Raw genomic sequence first — 26,918 nt, forward strand, 5'->3', positions numbered from 1 at the left:
TATACTACTATAATTTTAATTTCAATGAGTTTTTAGTTATTTTAAACTTATTCACCCTCTAGCTTAAATCAGAGATTCTGAAGTCATGTTCAGCTTCTCATTCTTGTCTTTCCCCAGCCTGCCACCAGATGCTATTGATTTCACTCTTAAATCCCTCCTTTCTGCACACTCTATGGGTACCCCCCTTGGTACCTCTTGATCTGATTATTTCATTATGGTAAGTTTGAGAGTTAAAAATTTTCTATACTAAAGAGTTTTCTAAAATTACCAGTAAGTGTCTTGATAAATAAGTTGAAACTTCCTTGCCATACTGGCTTTGGGATGTCACCTTACTTGAGGTCTATCTCTGTTCTAAGGCCTCCTAAATGGTTTTCCTATTTCCAACCAGTCCTCCTCCAATCTTTGCTAATCCATGTCTCCAGAGTGATCTTTTCACCATAGAAATGTGATTGCCATGCTCCTACTGCAAAGCCTTTGGATGAATTTCCACTGTGTGCATGATTAATGGTAACTAAACTCAGTGGAACTTTGATCATGGTCTTTTGTAGAGGAATCCCATATTATCTAATTAACTCTCTCTCTCTTCCTCACTTTACTCTCTTTAAACCCTGTATATCACAATGTTTCCTGAACACTCTGCATTTTTTTCTGCATCCAGATTTTTTTACATACAGTATTTCCTGGGCCTCTCATGCTTTTTTATGTCCATCATGTAAAATTCTGTTTACCTTCAAGGTTCAGCTTAGATTTCTCACCCATGCACTCTCTCTAATTCTCTTCTCTATCCTCCAGTAGCTCCCCTTCTAAAATAACTTGAATCATCCCTTCTACTTTCACTTCTAGAATACTGATATAATTGTCTATTTCTCCTCCGTCAGACTATGACATCTCAAGTCTGGAGACCTTGGCTTTTCTCCACGTGTGTTCTGTGCCTTGTTCTTAGTCCTAGTAGCCTTTCAGTAACTGAATAATTGACTAGAGGTTAGAATCCTAAATTTTCCTCTAGGTGTATACACTGAAATCCCAAAGCCATCTAGCCAGTGCAGGGCCACCAGCAGGCCAGAGTCTCATAATACAAATATCTTAATAGGATAAGACAGGCTGAAAACTGATTAAAAAAAAAAAAAAGTCATGCTAGTACATGTGTGAAAAATACATTTTTGCAAATGAAGTGTACTATTTTAGTGATTTTTTTGAAAGCTCAGCATTCAAAGTGTGTTGGATTATTATAAAGAACTGTTGAGGAGCTAAGATGACAAAGTAGTAGGAGGACCCTAGGCTTGCTTCATCCTTCAAACACAGCTGCATAAATACCAAATCATTCTGAAGACCCAAGAAATCAGTCTGAGGACTGACAGAACAAACTGCACAACTAGAGGGAGAGAAGAGGCCACACCATGAAAGATAGGAGGTGTGGAAATATGGTTTTGGGGAAGAAATAGATTGTAAGTACTCTGGAGGTAGCCCTGAGAGAGAGAGAGAGGAGCACACAGGGGAGTGTACAAGGAAAACACTTCCCCAAAGCCACTGACTGGGAAAATAAGAGAGGCTGATTTTCATGAGTTTTTATAACCAACAGAATAGTTTTAGAGGTCCATGGCATGGCTGGTATAGAGCCCTGAGGGTCCTACAGGGCTCCTGAGAGAAGACAGGCAGGTAACCCTAGGGGCAGATGGCACAGTCTGAGGATTACTGAAGACAAACTGGGAGAGAGACAGTTCCATCTTCTCGGAGCACATCTGAAAGAGGGGCCTTGCCTCTCTGAGGACTAAAGAGCCAGTGGGTAACATTTCCCTCCCAGTCCCTCAGCATAGGTACAGAGACACCTGCTGAGGGTGGTTTACCTGGATACTGCCTCTTTAGCAGGCTTTGCTCCAAACCCCATGCTCCTGTGCTCTGGTTTTGACTGCCTTTCTGTGTCAAATCTGCCTCAATCCCAGCATCACAAGACCCTCCCCTAGAAGACATAGCACAGGTCTCCACCATACCAGACTCATTTGAGACCTAAAGACATGTGCAGATGTAGTCATTAAGATTGGAGAGACATATTTGATAGTAAGATAGGGAAGAAACATTTACCATGCAAATAGACATCACATCAGACAAACCAGATTTTATTTTTTTTAGAGGGAAATAGTACAAACATGGGTGGAGGGGAGAGAAAGAAAATCTTAAGCAGGCTTCATGCTCAGTGCAGAGCCTGATGCAGGGATCAGTCTCACGACCCTGAGATCATGACCTGAGCCAAAACCAAGACTTGGACACATAACTGACTGAGCCACCCAGGTGCCCCATAAAGAACTTATAAAATGCTATACCCAGGGGTGCCTGAGTGGCTCAGTGGGTTAAGCCTCTCCCTTCAGCTCAGGTCATGACCTCAGGGTCCTGGGATAGAGCCCTGCATGGGGCTCTCTGCTCAGCGGGGAGCCTGCTTCCCCCCTTACTCTCTGCCTGCCTCTCTGCCTACATGTGATCTCTCTGTGTGTCAAATAATTAAATAAAATCTTTTTATTTTTAAAAGGCAATACCCAAAAAACAAATAATCCAATTAAAAAATGGACAGAAGACATGAATAGACATTTTTCCATAGAAGACATATAACTGGCTAATAGACACATGAAAGATACTTAACATCACTCATCATCAGGAAAATACAAAACTACAATGAAATATCACTTCACACCTGTCAGAATCCTAAAATTAACAACACAGGAAACCACAGATACTGAGAATGCACAGAATGGGGAACATTGTTACACTGTTGATGGGAATGCAAACTGGTACAGCCACTCCGGAAAACAGTATGGCAGTTCCTCAGAAAGTTCAAAACAGAACTACCTAAGATCCAGAAATTGTGCTACTAGTATTTACCTATTTACCGTAAGGATACAAAGACACTGACTCAAAGTGATGTGTGTACCCTGATATTTGTAGCAGCATTATCAACAATAGCCAAATTATGGAAAGAGCCCAAATGTCCATCAACTGAAGAATGGATAAAGATGTGGTGTGTGTGTATATATATGTATACACACACACACACACGCATATACACAGTGGAATATTCCTTCACCATAAAGAATGAAATCTTAGTATTTTCAAGGACTTGGATGAAGCTAGAGTGTATTATGCTAAGTGAAACAAGTCAGAGAAAGAGAAATACCATATGATTTCACTTGTATGTGGAATTTAAGAAATAGATGAACAGAAAGGGGAAAAGGCAAACCAGAAAAAAGACTCTAAACTATAGAGAACAAAATGAGGGCTGCTAGAGGAGAGGTGAGCAGGGAGCTGGGTTAAAGGTGTGATGAGCATTAAGGAGAGCACTTGAGATGAGTACTGGGTGTTCTATATAAATGATGAGTCATTCAGTTCACCTGAAATGAACTAATTGGACTTAAATCAAAACTTGAAAAAAAAAAGTGTCAATTTGGCTGTCATTTTCTAATTTATGAATTTACTTTGGCATTCTTAGAAAACAGAGCAGCCTGATAATGGCAATCTAGAACTGCAGTTGCACAGTTCAGCCTGGTGTTCAGCATGATATCACCCCTGACTGACCCAACAATTCACAGGTCCACCTTTGTCCCGAGTCGTGGTGCTCAAACATAGTTGGGATGATGTGTTTGTGATTTTCAGGCCTAAAGGGTCCTAACGCACTTAAGAGAATAACACCATATAATGACTTTGTATTCTTAGTAGAAGCTACAGGATCTGAAATAAAATGGCCTGTGCTTTAATTGAGCTTTGAGGTGTTCTCTCTGTATGATTTGGACTTTCATTTCATCATCTGGAAGAATCAGGCAAATACTTCATGCAATTGATGGAGAAATGAAGAAAGATAATATATTCAAAGCATACAGAATAGTGACCATTATTATCTCAAAATGCTTACTGACCTAAGTCCATTAAATTCTAACCCTAGAGAAAGGTAATTAGATTCACTCTAGTGTTTCCTACTGTGTGACCCTGTTTGTCAGTGCTTAGTATGGAGGAAATAGTTAATGAATATTTGTTGAATAAATGCCATGATTTTTAGGATCATGGCCAGAAAGATAGTAGACGAGAGTTCCTTTCAGTGGCTGCACTGTCATTCTGTCCTACCCAAGAAAGAAATGGAAGAAGAAGGAGGCAGGGCTATCCCATCATATATTGAACATGCAGTATTTTCAGGCAGTTAGGTGGATTCATATTGTATATGTTTAATCTTTACTCTGTCAATGTAATATGTTCTCCATACTTTAAAACACAAATAATCAGGCATACACTAGTTCGAGGTCGCATTCTAGAAGAAGCGAAGTCAGAATTGACTCAGGACTGCTGAGTTCTTTCCATCAGATTAAGTGTCTGGGACATCCTGAACAAAACGCATCTTCAGTTTTCTAAAATTTTTTTCTTCTTCATTGACTATCTTCCCTTCATATAAAAAACATATTCCAGGGAAAAAAGAAAAAGGAAGTTTGGATTCATGTTACACTTGATCTGGGAGAAACCAAAGTTTAAACATTAGGTTAAAGGGTTTTTGTTTTGTTTTGTTTTGTTTTTTAGAGATTTATCCTCCGGGTGTATCTGGTAGAAACAAAAGCTCATTTTTTTCTGAAGGAATTCACCCCCACCTCTGGTCCCACCAGGTTCTCAGATAAAACACCATTGAGCACAATCTGCCGTTCAAAATTTCTAGCTAATATGAATGGGAGTCAGAAAAATAATAAACAACAGATGACATGTACAAGGGCTTCAGAAAATAGAGTTTTAGGTCCTAACAAATATTTCAGGAATTATAATAGGTAATTAAGTTTGTTGAATACAGATGATGTGGTTTTTGAGGTACCTCAGATCTTTTGTGAGTGTAGAAGGCTAAAATTAATGATGAAAGCAGACAGCTTATGAGTTAACAAAAATAACCACAGAGCAAAGCAGAGTGAATCAAAGGAGAAAAAAATAAAGATGATACCAAAAATAAATAAAATGAAAAATCTAAATCATCAATAATAAAGTTATTTTTTTAAAGATTTTTTTATAAACCAAATCCTAGTGGCACTAATTAAGGACAAAAGAGACGAGGTATAAAAATAATCATGATTAGGCGCCTACGTGGCTCAGTTGGTTGAGTGACTGCCTTGGGCTCAGGTCATGAACCTGGAGTCCTGGGATCAAGTCCCACATTGGGCTCCCTGCTCAGCAGGGAGTTTTCTTCTCCTGCTGACCTCTCTCTTCTCCTGTTCTCTCGCTCTCCCTCTCTCATTCTCTCTCTCTCTCGCTCGCAAATAAATAAATAAAATCTTAAAAAAAAAAGGAAAAAAAAATAATCATGATTAGAAGTAAGAACTGAAACTTAAATATAGGTACCACAAATATTTCTTTAAAAATAACAGTTTTATATTATAATTTGAAAACTTTCATGATATACACATATTAATGGAAAAATATAGTTTGCCAAGTGACTCGACATTTTTTTTAAATGAGTAGATATATAACAACTAAAATTTTCAGTTCACTAAAAATCTGTGTTCACCTAGCCATACACATAGATACTAAAAACCTAAGTGCAGATAAATACCAGCAAGTCCCGTTAAATACCCGGGAAACATATGCTGCTGATCCTTACAAGATACTCCAGAGAGTAACAAAGGGGAAGTACTTCCCAATTTACTTACTATGGATAGCATAATGTTCTTACAAACTAGGTTACATCAATTTAATACAGGAAAATCATAGTTTCGTATCACTTATATTTTAAAATTCTCTTCAGAACAAATGTAAGTAAAACAACCTGAAATGTGTTTTTTTTTAAATCTCATAAACAGGTTGCCCTTATCCTAGAAATTCAAGAATAATTTAATAGTACTTAATGTATTAATATAATTAATTATATTACATGATGCAAGGAAAGAAAAATACAGAATCACCCCCAAAGAGAAAACGCTTTCAATAAAATTCTTTCACTATGTTGATAAAAGCTTAGCAACTGAGATACAGAATTTAAAAATCTATAGCAAGTGTCATATTTAATAGTGAATCAATAGAAACAACCCCTTTTAAAAACACAACAAAGGGAAAAGATTGAAAATCATTTTACATTAGCATAAATTACTTTGTGTTCATCAAAGAAACCATCCTCTCACAAAAGTGAGAATAGGGGTACCTGGGTGGCTCAGCTGGTTGGTTGTGGGTCTGACTCTTGATTTCAGCTCAGGTCATGATCCTCAGGTGGGTGAAATCGAGCCCTGTTTTGGGTTCCACACTCAGTGGGGAGTCTCCTTTGGATTGTCTCTCCCACTCCCCATTGTGCACTCTCTCGAATAAATAAATCGTTAAAAAAATAAAATTATAAACTACATAAATGGAGAGAAGATACTTGTGAAACATATAAACCAACAAGATAATATATAGATTATATAAATAACTTGTTCCAGTCTCTATAAAAAGAAAACAAAATGGACAAAACTTACAAACATAACTTATAGAAACAAAAATCCATAAATGTATGGAAAGACGATCAGTTTCACTAGTAATCAGGGAAATCTAAATAAAACCACATTGAAATACAATTACGCACCCATTGTTGTAACAAGACTTATGACAATGCCAAGGGTTGCCAAAGACATGAAGCAACTGGAAAAATTCCACACTTTTGCTGGAACATATATTCATATAAATTTTGAGCACTTTGGTCAGTGCTTCGCTTTGGTAAAGGTGACTGTGCACGTACTCCCTGACCCAACAATTCCACTTATAGGAATATATTTGAGGAACCCCTTGGACATGAACACAAGAACCCAAAACAGGAATGTCCATAACTTCATTGATTAGGATTGTAAAAATCTGGGAACAAAATTTCCATCAAAGAAAGGATGACATAATAGTACAGAAATTGAATAAATTGGGCTTACTCCTCTCAACTTCAGTAAATGTCAAAACGATGTTAAGTGATAAGAGGAAGTTATAAAAATATGTGTGCAGGGGCACATGGGTGGCTCAGTGGGTTAAAGCCTTTGCCTTCGGCTCAGGTCATGATCCCAGGGGCCTGGGATCGAGCCCCGCATCAGGCTCTCTGCTCAGCAGGGAGCCTGCTTCCCTTCCTCTCTCTCTGCCTGCCTCTCTGCCTACTTGTGATCTCTGTCTGTCAAATGAATAAATAAAATCTTAAAAAAAGAAAAAGAAAAAAAAAGAAAAGAAAAGTCCAGGGACGGAGGCCTAATTAACATCTCCGGCATTTGTATTGAGTGACAAGACCTCTCCAGCCCTCTAGGTGTGGGCCAGGATGACTTTACATGATTCTGTAATGTCAGTGAATGCACGACTGGTAGCATCTTGTTTCCAATTATAGATCATAAACCATAATGGACGCCTTTTAGAAACTGTATTTATAAATGTGCAGAGAGGCAGAGAATAGTGGCTGTATTCAATAAACACCATAAATAACCGTGCTGGAGTGAAGCACAGAATTCAAATGCAGTTTAGATATTCCCTATGGAATTTGCAAACCATTCTCTCAAGCACACCTGGGAAAATTCCCATTTCTGCCTTTTCCTTGAATTATGTAGAAGCATGTAGAAAAGCTCAGTCTAATCTTTTTTCTTGGTGTCAGTCTGGCCCTTCTCACAGTTCTCTGGTTCAGCTAACGTACAAACAGTTGTTGAGAGCTAAACCTTAATACAGTTTCAGGAGACAACTTGCAGTTCATTTGTTCTTGCCCAAATCTGCCAAAATGCCATAGTGCAGTCTGGCAGAACAGGTTTAAAGTATGGTATGAATTCGTGGAGCACAAAGAGATACACCTGCGTGTGAGCACTTTTTTAATGTATATATTTTGAACCCTCAAGAGTTCTTTATTCACCTCAACCCCTCTTGCTTGAATACTTACTGTTCTTTTAACCACCCTGCATGTGATCTCCCTTTCTAGTAGGTGACCTGCCCTGCATCTTGACTTGTCAGCTGTACCCATCTCTCCTAGCTAAGACTTCCTTAGCTATTCTAAGAGTAATTTTTGTGTGTGTGTGTTTGTTATTTCCACGATTTGATTGAAATAATAGTTAAGAGAATGGAAACATACTCTCATGGTTTATATCTCATTTCCTTCATTTAAAAAAAAAAAGTTTTATTTTTTATTCATATATAATGTATTATTAGCCCCAGGGGTACAGGTCTGTGAACCGCCAGGTTTACACACTTCACAGCACTCACCATAGCACGAAAAATATGGAACGCTTCACAAATTTACGTGTCATCCTTGCACAGGGGCCATGCTAATCTTCTTTATATTGTTCCAGTTTTAGTATATATGCTGCCAAAGCGAGCACCATTATCTTCATTTCTTAGGTGGGTAGTCTTGAGCAGGTCCTATAACTTCTCATCTGTAAAATAGGGATAATAATAGTACTTATATCATCAGGTTGTTCAGAGGGTTAAGTAAGCTAATACTTGTGAAGTATTTGGCAGAGTAAGCACTTAATAAGAGCTAGTTGTTGCTGCTGTTATCACTATCATTACTAAGATGTTATCCCCTTGTGCCTGGGTGGCTCCATCAGTTAACTGGCTGCCTTTGGCTTAGGTCATGATCCTAGGGTCCTGGGGTTGAGGCCTACATGGGACTCTGTGCTCAGGCAGCAGCCTGCTTTTCCCTCTCCCTCTGCCTGCCACTCCCCCAGCTTGTGATCTGTCAGATAAATGAAATCTTAAAATGTTATCCCCAGTATAATCAAGTAAATGTGTGTACTGGAATAATCTGGAATAGTCTCTTGCTTAGAGCCTCCAACACATCCTAGTTCCTACAACTTTCTTATTTAAATTTTCCCTCTGGAGTTACTACTGGGCTTACTCCGCATGCCCCAGCAGGAGCTAGGCAATGACCCAAAGCAGCCTTCCACTGAGCTTGCACCATCCTTACCGACAATCATGTAGAAGGCTGTGGGGGCACGGTGATAAACAAGGCAGAAGAGTCCCTGCTTTCGTGAGCTTATATTCTAGGGTAGGGAGACCATACACAACTGTATGTACCAGGTCATCGGAGACTGACTAATGCTATGGAGAAAAGAAAGCATGGTCATGGAATCGGGAGAGACTGAAGAGAGAAAGCTGCTTTATAAATGGTGGTCAAGGAAGGATTCTTTGAGTTGGTGGCATTTCAGCTGAGACCTAAATAACAGCAGGAGCTGGTTGTGTTTATTAACAGTGTTCTAGGAAGAGGAGACCACGAGTACAAAATCTCCATGTTAGATGGTGGACGGGAGAAGACGAGGGTGTCCACAGTGCAGTGGGCTAAGGGGAGAGTGGAGCGGGATGAGAAAAAGGGTAAGGAGGGTCCGGGTCTTACAAGGAATTGTAATACAGTTCAAAGCTTCTATTAAAATCTGAATACAGGAAAACCCATGCATTGGAGAAAGTGGGCTTAAAATACGAGCCTGCCCAGGGAGTCAGCTCCAGGATTTAAATTCATGCAGACCTGGCTGCTGTTTGGTGCCATCTGATGGTGATTGTCCCCAGGCCTCAAGGTCACATTGACTGCTTCTAATTCCTTGTCTTGACTGGAATATGGCAGCTGTTCCAGAAATGTCCTAGTGAGTTGGTGCTCATTCATGATCGCTGATGATCGCAGAAGATAGAGCGAAGAGAATATTGGGTATGTGGGACCCATTCTCATTCCAAAAGCAGAGCCAAATTTTATTTACTACTGATCTTGCGTTCTCTTTTCTGCCCCTTCTCCTGAAAAGATAAGTATTTTATTCTACCTCTCTTTGAAAATAAAGGGGGATGAAAATAAAGCTAGTCAGGGATGGCTCAGTTGGTTTTGCCTCCAACTGTTGATTTCGGCTCAGGTCATGATCTCAGGGTTGCTAGATTGACGCCCCCCCATCAGGCTTATGTTCAGTGCAGGGTCTGCTTGAGATTCTGTTCCTCTTGCTCTGCCTCTCCCCCAGTTTGTGCACTCTTTCTCAATAAATAAATAAAATCTTCAAAAAGAAAGGAATGGAAAAAAAGGCTAGTCAGAGAATGAGCACCAAATACCACTCAGAAATCACATTATATTTGAAAACATGTTAACAGAAAGTATGTCATCCCAAGATTTTACTGGTAGGATGACCTTGGAACTTTGGTTTCATACTTACTACATTTCATTTATAATACTGTCTAATATTTTAATTATATAGGTGCTGGTAATCTTCAAAGAATGTGAACTTCTGCAAAGCAGGAATAAGTTGTATTCATCTTTGTGCCCTGGTAGGAAAGGGTTAAAAGAAACCAACATTTTTATTCACTGACTACAAACAGTAGTACAAGTCTCATTTAATAGTCACAAAAAGTCTATAAGGTAAGAATTACTTTGTCTGTTTTAAAGATGAAGATGAGGATGAATCCAAAACCATACAGCGAGGAAAGAACATTTCTATGAATTCAAACCCAAACCATCTCAAAATATAAGCTTATTGTCATGAAAAAAAAAAAAAAATCTCTGCAACAGATATAAACCAAAAAGCACATTTGCATTCACCTCCCCAGATCCATTGCCTTGAACACCCAGGCTGGTTGCTGGTATGTGGCTGATGTCCAAGAGATGATTGATGGGTTATATATCAAAAACCTACTTGGTCATTTTGGAGTAATAAAGTGGGGTTAATGACCTCTATTTGACAAACAAAGTAAGCATTCAAGGTGATAGGATACTAAATTTATTCTCGAGCATTAATTCCACAGGCAGCTGAGGTCCAGGACCCCAGGTAACTCACTGATGCTGCCACAGCGGAGGCTCTTGCCAATGCCAAACAGTCAATCCCTGCTGTTCAATTAGGTTCTGACTTGTGATTCTCTTTCCTCCCAAACCATTTTACTCAATGAATTGTAGTCAACACCAAAGGAAAAATTAATGCCTGTGAAATAATATTGAGTAAGGAGAAGAGAGGCCTTACTATGCAAACTATTCACATTTATTAATTTGAATTAATTTATAATTCTGTATGAAAGAAATGTGATGGGCATTTCCCCTCTGCCCTGCAGCACCAGACATGTGCCTCAGGACTGGTCACATGAACCCATTGGGACTGAAATACTAGAATTTCTATTTCTATTCATTTTTATTATGTAAAATAAAACTTTACTAATTTTTAATTGTGAATTATTTAATTCCAAGCAATTGACCTGGCAACATCATTTAATTAGTACATAAAGTGACACAAGATTCAGAGAAAGGGGCACTTGGAGTGGATCAGCTGGTGAAGTGTCTGACTCTTGGTTTCAGCTCAGGTCAGAATCTCAGGGTTGGGAGATCAAGCCCTGCATCTAGCTGTGCACTCAGCACAGAGTCTACTTGAGATTCTCTCCTCCTTCTGCCTCTCCCTCCACTCACACTCTTTCTCTCTCTCTAAAGAATAAATAAATAAATGAAATCTTCTTTAAAAAATTTTCAGAATCAACTAAACATATTCCATCATTTTGCAAATATTAAAAATAATACAACAACCATTTTTTTAATTAGTAACAGTATAATTAACATTGCAAATAACCTTTGTATTTGTTTGGTATTAAAAAATGCTTATATGGGGATTGCATGCTAAAAATACTCCTAATGTCAGAGGTGCATCAGCCAAAATTTAGAGATTTAGTTGTCCTTGCCAGCATGAAGGCAGCCTCTTCTGGCAGGTGTCACAAATTTAGATGTCTACACCTGTCAAAGATGAGTTGGGTGAGCCAGGAATGGACTGGTCTGCAACACAGAGTCCATGAACCATTTAAAAGGGGCAGCCAGTGCTCATCTTTTGCCAGTTTTTGCCATGTGGAATGTGGATCCAGGTTTGACAGATTAATTTTTTTTTAAAGATGCCAGGAATCCAAAATTTTATGTGGAAACTGCAGGCTCTTGATATTGGCAGTGGGGTTCAGTTGTAAAATATAAGTCTGTGTGTGCCAGGCAAAACCGTACAATGTGTGGAAGCTGTTTCTTGTCCCAGGGCTGACTATTAGGATCATCTGTTGTAAGGCCACAGGGGTAGATCTGGCACAGGGAGTTAGGCAGTTTTGTTTGTGACAGGAGAGCCCTGCCTTAGGAATTGGGAAGCAGTGTTGATTTTGTTCAGGACTGGTTTTCAATTTATTTCTTCCTTTACCAATATCATTATTGAGAAGGAAGGAGTTAAGTGATGAAGGTGGTACTAGTGATGGTGGTGATGACTGCAGTGGGTGAGAGAGTCCTTCTTGAAGAAAGATTTCCTATAGCTTGAAGGTTGATAGGACTGAAGGTAAAGCCACCAAAAATGGTAAAATGCTCTGGAGGATGATTTGACTCTTCCTGGACAATGTTCATGGAAACTGAAATCATTTAATAATAATTTTTTTCTGGACATTTGTGTCACTGTTACGGGACTGACCTTCACATGGCCCTCAATATAAACAATCTGGGGACTTCGGTGGCTGCCATGTTTCTGCTTCCTTCTGAAAATCTCAGTCTTAGTCACAGGACAAGGACGAGGATAGGGCCAATGGAAGTAATTTAGTGAAGATTTCTGGAAGAGAAAAGACCCAATTGTAGTGAAAGCTTGCTGATGAGGAGGGAGCCTATAGAAATATCACCATTAGGAGACCTGCTCCCCTGCTGCATGTTAACTAATTCTCATTCTCTCTCTCTCTCTCTCTCTCTCTCTCTCTCTCTGGGGGAAACTTTCTCTTGCTTCCTGCCACTCAGTTCTTTCCTTTCTCTCCCTCCCTAAATGCCTGAATAGTTGCATATTAGGCTACAAAGAAGTTAGGGCTAGGAGGCAGGGCTTATCCCACTGTGAGTACTCTCTGTGAGGTTCTGTTTCCTCGTGTTTGAAGGGACCCTCTGAATCCCAAAGTCCCCACCTCACTGTGGTAGTGTGTGGATCAAACAAGATGCCGTGTGTGATAGCATATTCAACATGGTTCTCTGCTGCACATGCCCTACGGGATCATTATTGCCAAGCCTATAAGGGGCAGCATTTCACATCAGACACTCCATGGTCTGAGTTTGAAGCTAGAACATTCTCTAAAATAACAAGGGGTAGGTTGGCCCCTCCACTTGCTTGATTGCAGGTTAGGGAAGGAGAGAACCTGAGGCCCTGGCTCTGGATGTGTCCCCACAAATACTGTAGTTTCTCAGTGTAGTTGACACTGAGTTTCCCTCAGAGAAGTTTTTTTCTATGTGTGTCTCCCCCAACACACTGTGAAGCCCTCAAGGGAAGAGGCCATGTGTGGTTACTTATGAATGCACAGAAGAAGGTTGAAAAAGAGGCAGTGCTGCAATTAGTAGGAGGGCAGAGTATCTGGCCTTCTCTAGATTTCCTCTTGTATCCTAGCTAGCTCTGTCATATACTATCCTATGGCCTTGGGTAAGTGACTACATTCCTGGATTTTTTTTCTCTGTGAAGTGGGGAGAAGAGAGAGTGAATTGTGCATTTCACGGCTGCCATGGAGACTAAAACATGGTGCCTGAACTCTGAATAGACATTGAAGACATCTTCATTCTCTACCTTTTTTATTTTATTTATTTATTTATTTATTTATATATAAAGATTTTACTTATTTATTTGACAGAGAGAGATCACAAATAGGGAGAGAGGCAGGCAGAGAGAGAGGAAGAAGCAGGCTCCCCGCTGAGCAGAGAGAGCCTGATGTGGGGCTCGATCCCAGGACCCTGGGATCATGACCTGAGCCGAAGGCAGAGGCTTTAACCCACTGAGCGACCCAGGCACCCCTCTCTCCCATTTTTATATTCGGTAGATCACAAAGTCTCTGGACACATGTCAAGTGATAAATGTTTGTGTGTGTGTGTGTGTGTGTGTGTGTGTGTGTGTGTGTGCATGCTTAAAATATGTCTAGCAATTTGGCATTGCTACTCTTTAGACAACCATTGAAATGATTCGTGCTGTTAGGGATTTGTCTAATGAGCTAAGAGAACTTAGATACCTCTCTCTCGTTGGTACTCCATTTTCCTACATGTAAAAAGAAGGTCATTGGACTCAGAGTCTGCAAACTGAAAGCTCAAATTTGGTGAAAACATGGTGTGTTTATTCTGTCCAGTGTTGGCCCAACTGGTGTTTTAAAAAAGAATAAAACCAAACTTCTAGCCAGACTTAACCAGTGATGAAGGATAAAGGAGCAGTCTTTGCTGGGATTCCATCATGGAATAACATGGTGACATTTCCTAGAGCTAAGTAATAACCAGTCCCATCGGGCTGGGCATATGCTCTCTCCGGTTTACTAATGCCTGGGCTACATCGTTTACTTAGATTACCTGCTTGGATCTTCTAATTTTTGGAGTGCATGACCTTGAGTATGGTAGCATATAAAAATTCCATTCCTTTGTTCCTCTGTGATTTGATAATATTCAAGCACATGGAATTTAGCAATTCTTCATTATCACCAGTATTATAATGACTAACCCACAGAATTGAAAAGAGTTGTTGTTTCTATATAAGCACTGGAAAGGGGTGTATAGCAATCATAGGCAATGCAACTATCCTCTAACTCGTTTCTCAGTGATCCTCATCCCAGGTAATATACTCTCTCAGTAGTCTGTCTTCTCTGGATACCAAAACAGTTTCTCATGTTGAGTGATTGTTTATTCAAAGAGAAATAATTTTCTTTGTTTCTACTTGTAGTTACTTGGTCCTCGCTCTGAGCTTCCCAAGTCATAGATTATCAATCAGATTGACTTAGTGGGGGCCGGCTCTGGCTCTGGACCCTTTGATAGCAGAATCAGTCCTGCATAAACATTTTCAAACCAAATGTATCCAGGATGCTGTGGAGCTATGACCAGCCAAAGCAGAATAGGGGCTTTTGGAGTATCTTAACCCCAGGTCGTTCTATCTATTTCAGAGTGGGCCTAAATGTTCTCTTCTGAATTTCTTCTCCAGCTCACAGAAGAGAGAAAAAGATACTTTTTTCCCTTTCAGAAACACAAATTATAAAACTGAATTTGATTTGACGAAACCTTTTTTTCCCCCAAATAACTTTTTCATTGTAGTGATTGCTTGTCTGCCATTATACAACATAAAAGAATTTTCTCTGGGTATAATCAGTTGGTGACAGAAATACAGTGAAGCTTTCTAAAGGACTGATTTAAGTTATTCACTTTTCATTGGGAGGCTGAAACCTCTCTGTTTTATTTGGAGGTAAATTATCTTATTTGTCATGTCCGCAGAAATATCCCCATATGAATAACGTAGGCTATTGGAAAACTCAAAGTAAAAAGCATGGACCTGTCCTTAAAGGGATAAGTTTAACATCTTACAAGAATAAATTAAATACCAATTTGTGTTCCTCCTGCTTAAAAGCAGGAAAACAGAATTGTTGAAGGTGACCTCACTGCCTTAACCAAGGATTCTTAAGTCCATAAAGATACTCAGAATTAGATATAATGGCAGGAGAGCAAAAAGTAAAACAGAGCTATTTTTGTTCCTGAGTCACATCAGGCATGTAGTTTGGTGAGAATAACCATGTGGCCTATTGAAAAGTAGAGTAGCCTATCGAAGTTTTGGAATCTGGAAAAAAAATAAAGTTTGAATCTTACCCATAATAGGTACTAGATCTGTTACTTTATTCTTTCCCTTTTGGGCTTGGTTTTCTTATCTGGAAAATAGAATGTTCTGTTAGTTGGAATTGCTTTGGGCTGCAACTAACAGAAAACTCAAGTAATTGTGACTTAATGAGAAAATGTTTAGTTACATCTCATGAGAAGCAGTCTGGCAATATGTAGCTCTGTGGTTGGCTTAGCAGTTCAGTGTTATCAGAAGGCTAGTTTGGTATGCCCATGATTTTATTGGGTTTTCTTCCATGGTACCAAGATGGCTATACCTCCACTTATCAAGTCTTCCATTCAGCTTGCTAAATAAAATGAGTATGTCAGAAATTCTGTTATTTTAACCGTGAAAGACAACCCCATTTTTATTTTATCCCCAGCAGACTTTATTTCTCATTGGCCAGAACTTGGTCAGATGCCCAGATCTAGACAGGTCACTGGGAAAGGGAGAAGAATAACATTATTACTGTAGACCTGTCATTCTCAAAGTGTGGTCCTTAGGATGGTTCTGGCCAATTTGTTAAAATACAAATGGTTGGCCTCTACCCCCAAACCATTTGATTCATTATGGCGGGGTTGGGCCTGATCATTATCATTTCCACTATATTCCCTGCTAATGTTAATGCTGCTAGGTCGAGGATCACTCGTTGGACCACTTACTTAGTTCAAGAGTGATTCAGCCCCTGGGGCTGGGATATGGGCCTGCTTTTTTTCTGAGATTAAGGAATCAATCACTACTCTTTAAACAAATCAAAGCTCTTAACATGGGAAGGAAATGGAGGGTGGTGTATCAGTCACAGTCTAGATGTAAATGATTTTGTGGAGATAATTTAAAGAATGAAATATTTGCAAAAGTGTTAGAAGAGCTTAATGAGAAATTGGGGGTTGGGTAGGAGTAACTAAAAATGAGCATCTCTGGCATCTACTACTGCTGCTTGGGCAGAAGTGGTGTATCTGTTGTCAGAGATGCTGCCAAAGTAGAGAATATGGAAGAAATGTCCTGCTTCTCTCTTCCTTCCATCCCACCCTCCATCCCACCCAAGTCCCCAGTGCCTCCAATCAGCCACACCTAACCAAAAGCCAGTTAGTAAAAGAGTCTGAGAAATACAGCTCTGAGGAGTCAACAGAGGAAAAGCAGGTACCAAAATAATAGAAACAGATGAATGACCGACCGGCACAGGAATTGGAAGGATGACTCATGGTCAGCCACAAATGCTTGCTGTATATAAGGTTGATAGAAGAATTTTAAAACATTTAACATAGTAGGGCGCCTGTGTGGCTCAGATGGTTAAGCATCTGCCTTTGGCTCAGGTCATGATCTCCAGGTCCTGGGATCGAGTCCCACGTCCAGCTCCCAGCTCAGCCGGGAGTTGATTTCTCCCTCTCCCTCTTCCTCTCCCCCTGCTTGTATTCTCTCTCTCTCTCTCTCTCTCTCTCTCAAATAAATAAATAAATCTTAAAAAAAAAATTGGAGTAGTTAATACCATACTAGTTACACAACAAGGTTTCAATTAATGGTGATGATGGAATGAAATGATATCCAAAGAATTGCCAGCATGCATTATGTGACCTCTAAGGGTATGAAATGTGCTCCGCCACCTTCCTTGAGTCCTCAGAGAGGTTCCTTTTATACAATACAGAGAATGACATTGAATGCTCTATCAACCTTCTTGAAAACAATTATGCAGGGACGCCTGGGTGGCTCAGTGGGTTAAGCCTCTGCCTTCGGCTCGGGTCATGATCTCGGGGTCCTGGGATCGAGTCCCGCATCGGGCTCTCTGCTCAGCAGGGAGCCTGCTTCCCTTCCTCTCTCTGCCTGCCTCTCTGCCTACTTGTGATCTCTGTCTGTCAAATAAATAAATAAAATCTTTAAAAAAAAAAAAAAACAATTATGCAGACATCAAGAACTTTGATCTGATACCTAGAGGAGAATAAAGAATTGAAAGTGTGCTTTTATCCTGAGAAGCATTCCAGAGGGAACCTTGAAGATTGTCCTAAGTAGCATGGTTGCATTGAGCCAGTATATTTGTCTCATGGTGTGCTGCAATTGTAACATAAATACTCAGTTAAACTCTGTTCTTGGTTCAGATACCTCCAGGTGGAGCTGATTTTGCATCTTGCTCCAGGAATGGGCTGGTAATGCAGACATGGCCACAATAATTACTTCAGGACTCAGCAAGGGACCAAAGAGAGACCAATGAATCTCAAATCCGAGATTTTTGACAGGACTTTTTAAGAATCTCTTTTCCATAGATTTAAAATAGTGTTAGTCTAGAACAGCTGGAATCACTCCATGGAGAGGCTCTGGCTCCAGATGAAGCTTATATGATGAGAGCAGAATGGCGAGAGGAGAGGGGGTTCTAAATCGTGAAGGTATGGCTTGCTTATATCTAGATTCCATAGATCCTGGAGACGCTGGACTTTCCCATTATGTGAGACAGTATGTTTGTTTCAGGGGAGGTCATGTTAAGCGAGGTTAACTGCAGCTAATGGTCCAAAGTCAAAGTGTTTGGGCACTACTTAGTATTCAAGTACTCATTCCTGTGGCTCTTCCCTGTGCCTGCTCCTCACACCCCCTGCTGACCTACTTTCTGTTCTCCTAGATCTTTATTTCACAATTACGTCTCCAGTCCTTGTTGGGATGTGCAGAACCATATTTTTGTGTTTCCTCCAGTTCTTAGTATCAAAAATTTGCATTTGGCTTTTCTGCCTCAGGTTATGTTAAGAAATATCCCTTCTAGTTTAATAGTCTGTGAGATATTCTTATGTTGTCACTAACCCTACCTCACATACTCCAGCCCTGTGGGCAGAACCAATGTAGCATAAAAACTGATTTGCTGGGCTTTTACTGGTTTTCTACAGTAGAAAGTTACATCATTGGGTTTAAACTTTTCTCTAGTAGAAGCATTGCAGCCATAAGTTTGTTACTAGGCTTAGTTTAGTTTAGTTGACTCCCACCAATATTAAGTTGTTGTATTTTTTAAATTCAACTCCCAACATTTCATAATTTCCTTGTGATGTCTTTTTTAATCTATGTCTTTTAGTAGAAGTGGTGTAATTTCTAAATATTTTCACTTTTATGGATATTACACTGTTATTTGATTTCTAATTTGATGTCCTTGATCAGAGGACACTGTAGAATTTCAGTCTTTTGAAATTTTTGAGATTGTTTTATAAAATAACATTTGTGTTATATCTTGGTCAACATTCATGTGCACTTGCCAAAAATATCTATGCTCCAATCATTGGGTATAATGTTCAGTAATGTCAGTGAGTATTGTTTAGGTCTGTATTCTTACTGATTTTTTTTCTGTCTGGTTATTCTATCAATTACTGAAATAAGGGTGTTAAAAATCTCTGGATTTCTGTATCTTTCCCTTAAGATCTTTAGTTTTATTTCATGTATTTTGAAGTTTTGCTCTTAAGAACTTTTTTATTAATTATTTTATTAACAGGTAATGTATTATTTGCCCCAGAGGTACAGGTCTGTGAATCATCAGGCTTATACACTTCACAGCACTCACCACAGCACATACCCTCCCCAATGTCCATCACCTAATCATCCTCTCCATACCTCCCATCCCCCAGCAACACCCAGTTTGTTTTGTGAGATTAAGAGTCTTTTATGGTTTGTCTTCCTCCATTGGTTTATCTACCTGATGTATTGACTCTTATGAAGTATCTTTTTTATCTTTGCTAATTTTCCTTATCTTGAAGACTTTTTTCTAATATAAATACAGCTAATCCATCCTTTAACACAGTTAATATACATGATCAGATCAGGTTACATGCTCTAAATATATTACAGTTTTGGCAGTTATAACTCAATAAAGATGAAAATATAGCTAATCTAGCTTTCTATCATTGATGTCTGCATGTATGTATATACATGTGTGTGTGTGTATATATATATATATATACTTTGTTAAATTCTGTTGTAGTTAAGCATTATATTACTCTCAGGTGTACGATATATGTTTCGGCAATTCTGTATATTACTCAGTGCTCATCAAGATACGTGTACTTTTAATCCCATTCACCTATTTCATCCATTCCCCCCACCCACCTTCTCTCTGGTAACCATCAGCTTATTCTCTGTATTGAGTCTGTTTCTTGGTTGTCTTTTTTTCTTTCTGTGGCTTCTTAAATTCCACATATGAGTGAAATCATGTGGTATTTGTCTTTCTCTGTCTTATTTTGCTTAGCATTAAACTTTTTAGTTCCATCCATGCTGCAAATGGAAAGATTTCATTCTTTTCTATGGCTGAGAAATATTCCATAGGTATAATGTGGTGTATATATATACCACATCTTCTTTATCCATTCATATATTGATAGACACTTGGACAGCTTGCATAATGCAGCTGTTGTAAATAACGCTACAGGGCACCTGGGTGGCTCTGTGGTTAAGCTTCCAACTCTTGATCTCAGCCTAGGTCTTGATCTCAGGGTCATGGGTTCAGGCCCCACATTGGGAAGCCTACTTAATAATAATAATAATAATGCTGCAATGAACATAAAGGTACATATATCTTTTCGAATTGGTGTTTTCATATTCTTTTGATAAATACCCAGTGGTGTGATTACTGGATCATATGGTAATCTTATTTTTAATTTTTTGAGGAAACTCCAAACTGTTTTTCACAGTGGCTGCACCAGTTTGCATTCCACCAATAGTACAACAGGGTTCCTTTTCCTCCACATCCTCACCAATACTTGTTGTATTGTGTACTTGTGTTGTTGATTCTAGCCATTCTGACAGGTGTGAGGTGATATCTCACGGTTTTGATTTGAATTTTGCTGATTATGAGTGATGTTGAGCATCTTTTCATGAGTCTGTTTGCTATCTGGATATGTTCTTTGGAGAAATGTCTATTCATGTCTTCTGCCCATTTTATAATTGGAATATTAGTTTTTTAGTGCTCAGTTGTATCAGTTCTTTTTATTTTTGGATACTAACACTGATCAGGTATGTCATTTGCAAATATCTTCTTCCATTCAGTAGGTTGTCTTTTTGTTATTTTCTTCACTGTGTAGAAGCTTTTTATTTTGATGTAATCACAGTAGTTTTGTGGGGTTTTTAAAAAAATATTTATTTATTTATTTTTAGAGATAGAGCATGAGCAAGGTGGGAGTGAGCAGAGGGAGAGGGAGAGAGAATCTCAAGCAAATTCCATGTTGAGTGCAGAGCCTAATGTGGAACTTGATCTCAACCCTGAGATCACAGCCTGAGCCAAAACCAAGAGTTAGATGCATAACAGACTGCACTAACCAAGTACCTGCCAATAGTTTACTTTTGCTTTTGTTTCCCCTCCCTCAGGAGTCCTTTCTAGAAAAATGTCACTATGGCCAATGTTAGAGAAATGACTGCCTATGCACTCCTCTATGATTGTTATGGTTTCATGTCTCATAATTAGGTCTTTAATCCATGTTTTCTTATTTCCCTTTCTGCTGCTTTATTATGAGCATATAGAAATACAAAAGATTTCTGTATTTCTGATTTTGTATGCTGTGACCTTACTGGATTCATTTGTCAGTTCTAGTCATCTTGCAGTGGAGTCTTTCAGGGTTTCTCTATATAGCATCATTATATCTGTAAATAATGAAAGTTTTATTTCTTTTTTACCAATTTAGATGCATCTTTTTCACCCTGATTATCTAATTGCTGTGCCGAGGACTTCCAGTCCTGTGTTGTATAAAGGTGATAAGAGTGGACATCATTGTCTATTCCTGGTCTTAAGGGGAAAGCTCTCAGTTTTTCCCCATTGAGTATGATATCCACTGTGGGTTTTTCATATACGGCCTTTATTTTGTTGACATATGTTCCCTCCTAGCCTACTTTGGTGAAGGTTTTTATCATGAATGGATGTTGTACTTTGTCACAGGCTTTTTTTGAATCTATTGAAATAGTATTTTTTTTTTATCATTTCTGCTTAATGTGATTTATCATGTTGATTGATTTGAGAATATTGAACCACCCTTGCATCACAGAAATAAATCCCACTTAATCATGGTGAATGATTTTTTTTAATGTATTATTGGATTTGGTTTTCTAATGTTTTGTTGAGGATGTTTTATACCTACATTCATCAAGGATATTGGCCTGTAGGTTGTTTGTTTGTTTGTTTGTTTTTTTAAGTGCATAAATATTTACAATTGTTATATCTTTGTGTTGGATTGTCCCCCTTATTATTATATAGTGTCCTTCTTTATTGCTTGATACAGTCTGTTTTAAAGTCTATTTTGTCCTATATATATGTGTTGCTACCTTGACTTTCTTTTCTTTTCCATATGCAGGATAAATACTTTTCCATCCTTTCATTTTCAATCTGTCTATGTTTAGGTCTGAAATGAATCTCTTGTAGGCAGCATGTAGATTGGTCTTGCTTTTTTAATGTTCTGTTACCTATGTCTTTTGATTGGAGAATTTAGTCCATTTACATTCAGTGTAATTATTGATAGGTATGTTCTTATTGCCATTTTGTTACTTGTTTTATGATTGTTTTTATAGTTCTTCCCCATTCGTTTTTTCTATTTGGCTCTTCTCTCTTGTTTTCCTGGCTTTCTTTAATGGTATACTTAGATTCTTTTCTCTTCATTTTTTGCATATCTATTACTGGTTTTTTATTTATTACCGTTAGGTTTATTTATTATATCTTAGGCATATAGCAGTCTGCATTAACTTGATGGTCACTTAAGTTTAAACCCATTCTTTATGCCTTCGCCCCTCCCATGTTTTAGGTATATGGTGTCATACTTTACCTCTTTTTATTTTGTGAATCCTTCGAGTGATTTTTATAGATATACTTAATTTTACTGCTTTTTTAAATTTCTACCTTTCTTACTCTTACTTATGATCTTTCCTTTCCACACAAAGAATTCCCCTTTAACATTTCTTACAGGCCTGGTTTAGTGGTCATGAATTCCTTTAACTTTTGTCTGTCTGTGAAACTCTTTATCTTTCCTTATTTTCTGAATGATAGCCTTACTGGACAGAATATGCTTGGTTGCAGGTTTGTTTTGTTTGTTTGTCTGTCTGTTTTTCCTTTCAGCACTTTGAATATATCATGCCACTGCCTTCTGGCTTGTAAAGTTTCTACTAAAAAATCCGTTTTATGGCCTTAAGGGTTTCCTTTGTACCCACTCTTTTCTTTGGTTTTGCTGCTTTTAAAATTCTCTTTATCACTACTTTTTGCCCTTTTAATGAATATGTGTCTTGGTGTGCCCCTCCTTTGGTTGATTTGTTGGGGGCTCTCTGTGTTTCCTGGATTTAGATTTCTGTTTCCTTCCCCGGAATCAAGATATTTTCATCTGTTACTTCTTCAAAGGAATTTTCTGCCCACCTCTCTCTCTTTTCTCCTTCTGAGATCCCTAGAATGCCAGTGGTATTATATTTGATGGTGTCACTAAGTTCCCTTTGTCTATTTTTATTTATTACTATTTTTTTTTCTTTCTCCTATTTAGCTTGACTGGTTTCCTTTAGACTCTCCTCTGGGTTGCTGATTAATTCTTCTGCTTCCTCTAGTCTCTTGATTCTATCTAACATATTTTTAATTTCAGTTAAGTTCTTCATCTTTGGTTCTTTTTCATGTTTTCTGTCTCTTTGTTGAGGTTCTCACTGAGGTCTTCCCCTCTTTTTCAGGTCCAGTAAATACCTTTATGACCACTACTTTAAATTCTCTATCAGGCTTACTATTCATCTCCATTCTTTTAGGTTTCTTACTGTGGTTTTGTCCTGCTCTTTCATTTGGGACATACTCCTCTCTCTTTGTCTACCTCTGTGTCCATCTCTATGCCTTAGAAAAGTCAACTACATCTCTTGTCTTGAAGGTAATGGCCTTATGAAGACGAGGTCCTGTAATTTCCTGCAGTGCAGTGTTCCTTGTTCACCAGAATCTGGCACTTCAGGGATGTCTCTTGGAGTGTTATATGCACCCTCCTGTTGTGGCTGAGCCACATTTGCCTTCAGTCCCGCCATCCACAATGTCTCTCTTTGCCTTTCATGAGCGGTGCTTGGTCTCAGTGTTGTTAGTGGGCCAGTCTGGGCCCGCCTTGAGCTTGAGTTGATGCAGTCCAGCTGTTTGCCAGAGGTGCAGTAGCATTGAACTGCAGGGCACATTCCCCTGTATTCTCCCCTTAGAAGCTCTCTTTGGTGTGCTCATTGTTTTGCTGGGGTTGCAGTTGGAGTGGTTTATGTGGTTATTTTGCCATCTCCCTGGGGCAAAAGTCACTTTGCAGGGATGCTGACCCTTGTCAGGGTTGCTTGCACACTGTCAGGCTTGTGGCACTGCTTTAGATGTGCCCTAGTCAAAGGTATATGGAAGTGGGCAAGTCCCTAGGAGAATGTGAGGGCTAGGCACATGGTGTTAGCCAGGTTTGCATATGTATGCTATGGGTAGAGACCTAGAGTCACTTTAGAAAACTCCTGGGGTGCCTGGGTGGTTCAGTCAGATAAGCACCTGCTTTTGACTGAGGTCATGATCCCAGGGTCCTGGGATTGAGTCCCGTGTCAGGCTCCCTACTTCTCCCTCTGCCCCTCCCTTCAATCATGTTTTTTCTCTCTCTCATGTGCTCTCTCTCTCTCAGATGAAATCTAGAAAGAAAGAAGAAGGAAAGAAGAAAGGAAGGAAAAAAGAAAAGAAAAAGAAGGAAGGATAAAAGAAAGGGAGAGAGAAAGAGAGAGAGGGAAGGAAGGCAGAGAGGCAGGCAGGCTGGTGAGGGCAGGGTGTCTTTTGCTGGCTAGTTCCATACTTGTCCACTGCGGGAGGGCATTTGCAGCTGTCCTGGAAAAGTGCTGCTGAGGCCAGCCTGACCGGAGGATGTAGATCTGCAGAAGTATGTGGAGGCAAGGTACACTGTTAGCAAGCTAGGTGGAGAGTGTTGGTGCTGCCGTCGTTCCCACAGGTGTTCATTTATCTAGGCTGGGGTGCAGGGAAGGGTCATGGCACCTGTCCACACTTTTTTTTTTTTTTTCTTCTTGGAGAAATCTCCCAAGCATCTCAGTTCCTCCAGTATAGGCTCTGAGATAAGTAAATAAACCCAGGCATTTTTCAAACTGTTGCTTCTGTGCTGTATCTCAGTGGAACTTTTTGTTGTGCTGTCTCTTTAAGGGTAGGGACTCCTTTTCTCTTACCCTCTCTGCTCTCCTAGAGCCAAGACAGCTGATTTTTAAAGTTCCATGTGTCAAGCCCTGCTGATTGTAAGAACTTGTGAAATTTGGCCCCTCTGGTTTTCAAAGCCAAGTGTTATGTGAGGTGCCTGGTGTGAGGGTGTGTTCCTTTCCTCTCTCCACCCTCTCCATGTTCCTCCTTCCCACGGACAGTCCTGTGAGTCTGTTTAGCTCCTGAACCTGTCTCCATCCTTCCTCTTCTCTTTGATGTGGCTTCTACTTTACTTTTAGCTGCAAAGAGTCTGTTCTGCCAATCTTCAAGTTGTTTTCTGGGTTATTTACACTGATGTGGGTGTTACCTAGTTGTATCTTTGGGATGAGGTGAGTTTAGGATCCTTATACACTGCCATCTTCCCTGGAAGCCGATATACAATTAAGGTAAATACTGCTGTGGTTGGATTTGCGTTTACCACTTTGCAGTTTCTTTTCTATTTGTCTCTTTCCCTTTTTATTTTTCTTATTTATGATTTTTTGGATTTTAGATTTTTTCTTCTTACTTTTTTCATTATTTTTAGTGGTTATCTAGGAATCTTCTAAGCATCTTTAATTTATCCATCTACTTTGAGTTGCTAATGTACTAGATCAGTATAGTTCCATTTTTCACAAACTACTTAGAATTAATGTTTTAATACTTAAGTATAGTTTTTTTTTTTTACCACTCACCTGTTCCTTTTGCTCTTGTCATTTGTTACATTTATATACATGATGGATTCTATAATAATGTTATTACCTTTTATTTGTATTTGTCATTTGTATTTTAAAGAGAAAAAAAGGAAAATCCATTTTTTAAAATATTTTCACATCAATTTATCATTGGTAACATGATTCCACTAGATCTGCGATATCATCTGGTTTCTTTCTCCTTCAGCCCTGAGAACTTCCTTCATTATTTCTTATAGTGCTGGTCAGCTTGCTGTGAGTCATTGTTTTGGTTTATTTGAAAATATCTTCTTGTTACTTATTTTAAAGAAGTTGTATGTACAACCATTTACACTTAGTGTGATTATTGATATGGGTAAAGTCTTTCATCTTGCTATTTGTTTTCCATTTGTCCCATCTGTTCTTTGTTCCCTTTCTACTTTTTAATGTATTTTTTTTTCAGTGAGTAATTTTTAGGAGTCTATTTTGTCTCTATTGTTTCCTTATTACTTATAAATCTTTTGTTATTTACTGGTGGCTTTTGTGTTTATAGTTTATATCTTTAAATTATTACAAATGGCTAACTTCAAGTGATATTATACTACCATATGTATAATATAAGAAACTTACAGTAGTATACTTCCATTTCTTTCCCTGTTAGCGTTGTCATACGTTTAATTTCAGGTTTTAAACCCCAGAATATAGTGTTTTTGCATAAATAGCCAAAATTATTTAAAGAGGTTTAAATCATAAGAAAATAAGTTAAAATAAAAATTCTTAAATAAAAATAAAATTTTAAGTAAAAATAATAAATTAAGGAGAAAATAATTTTCTTTCTTTCCAGTATCCTTCATTCTTTTATGTATGTTCATATTTTTATTTGTTACTATTTTCCTTCTGCCATAAGAATTCCCTTTAACATTTTATGTAGTGCAAAAAGGCAGGTGATGAGTCCTTTCAGCATTTATCAGTCTGAAACTTTATTTTAACTCATTTTTGAAATTTATTTTTGCCAGGTATAGAATCCTAAGTTGACAGGCTTTTTTTTTTTTTCTTTTATTGCCTTAACACTGTTACTTTGGTTTTTTCCCCTGGCATTATTTTACTAAAGAAATCTGCTGACTTACTTATCTTTACTTGTCTTCATGTAATATGTCTTGTTTTCTCTGTTGCTTTTACTATTTATTTATTTATTTATTTATTTTTATTTTATTTTACTATTTATTTTATTTATTTATTTTTATTTTTATTTTACTTTATTACTGTTTGGGGAAAGTTTTATTATGGTGTAACTTCATGTTTTTTTTTCTCCATGTCTCTTGCACTTGGGGCTCACTGAGCTTCTTGGATCTGTTTCCTTATAGTTTTGAATACGTTTGGGATATTTTCCCCTGTTTTCCTGCTCCTTGTTCAAGGATTCCAATTACACATATATTAGGCCGCTTATTTCCCCACATAGCTCATTGAGTCCCTTTTATTTTCTTTTTCCTTTATATTCATTTTGGGTAGTTTCTATTTCTATTTCTGTGTCTTGAAGTTCACTGATTTTTTCTTCTGTAACATCTCATCTGTCAAAAG

At 38.5% G+C, this 26,918-nt stretch overlaps 1 protein-coding gene and 1 non-coding gene across 3 annotated transcripts in view; one reads left to right on the forward strand and one right to left on the reverse strand.

The window, feature by feature from the left end:
• NELL1 (neural EGFL like 1) overlaps positions 1–26,918 on the forward strand; it is an 822,741-nt gene that overhangs the window by 732,362 nt on the left and 63,461 nt on the right. The gene's annotated exons all lie outside the window — the stretch shown is intronic.
• LOC116881472 lies at positions 8,197–8,303 on the reverse strand. The gene has a single exon (XR_004385421.1). It is a non-coding gene; the product is annotated as a U6 spliceosomal RNA (small nuclear RNA).

The sequence above is a fragment of the Lontra canadensis genome, unplaced genomic scaffold (genome assembly GCF_010015895.1).
Source record: "Lontra canadensis isolate GAN:19392208 unplaced genomic scaffold, GSC_riverotter_1.0 scaffold74, whole genome shotgun sequence".
Lineage (NCBI taxonomy): Eukaryota > Metazoa > Chordata > Mammalia > Carnivora > Mustelidae > Lontra > Lontra canadensis.